Source organism: Limulus polyphemus, unplaced genomic scaffold (genome assembly GCF_000517525.1).
Source record: "Limulus polyphemus unplaced genomic scaffold, Limulus_polyphemus-2.1.2 Scaffold948, whole genome shotgun sequence".
Lineage (NCBI taxonomy): Eukaryota > Metazoa > Arthropoda > Merostomata > Xiphosura > Limulidae > Limulus > Limulus polyphemus.
Genome location: NW_013666558.1, coordinates 338,763 through 339,879, shown reverse-complemented (window position 1 = coordinate 339,879; position 1,117 = coordinate 338,763).

Genomic DNA, 1,117 nt, shown 5'->3' with positions numbered 1-1,117 from the left:
CTAGAAGTATATATAGGACCCACAGTTGTGACTGTTTCATTATTTCCAGGTGTGTGTTTGTTTTATTCTAGAAGTATATATAGGACCCACAGTTGTGACTGTTTCATTATTTCCAGGTGTGTGTTTGTTTTATTCTAGAAGTATATATAGGACCCACAGTTGTGACTGTTTCATTATTTCCAGATGTGTGTTTGTTTTATTCTAGAAGTATATATATAGGACCCACAGTTGTGACTGTTTCATTATTTCCAGGTGTGTGTTTGTTTTATTCTAGAAGTATATATAGGACCAACAGTTGTGACTATTTCATTATTTCCAGGTGTGTGTTTGTTTTATTCTAGAAGTATATATAGGACCCACAGTTGTGACTGTTTCATTATTTCCAGGTGTGTGTTTGTTTTATTCTAGAAGTATATATAGGATCCAAAGTAGTAATCGTTTCATTATTTCTAGATTTAAGGGAAACTTCTTCCATTACCAAACTGATCATATTTGACTAGTATTCCTCGAATTCCAAAATTAAAATCTCTAGGACACCTAAAAGAAATGAACATTATGTAAAAAGAAAGAAAGAAACTAGACGACACAAGTTACAAGTGTTGTTTAAAAACATAACACAGAAGTCCACATAATTATCAACATCTAACATGACTTTGTCTACAATAAACGTGAATATTTAATAATAGATTATGCATACTTCTCTCTGTTTGTTTATCATGAATACCACTTTTTAAAGACCTTTTCTTGGATGTTTTCTTCGAGGTTGAATCCGTGGTTTAGAATGTTGAAAGTCGATACTGGATGATTGTGAAGAAAATTATTCGGGTCATTTAAAAACATGATATCTTTAAAGTGATAATTGAAAATACTATAGTTTCGATATAAATAATAACATAATTAATCAGGTGTTTTTTAAGGTCTTTTCTTTGGTACACTTTTCATGATTTTAAACTTATTGGTACGTAGTGATACCAACTATGAGTTTAAAATATTCTGCTTCTTTAGAGAAAAAACAAATCTTTGTTCTTTATTTTACTCAAAAACACCTGACCTATTTACAGTTTCTTCAAATCTTCAATTTTACAGACAACGTAGTTACAGCTTTCGTTTTAGACTG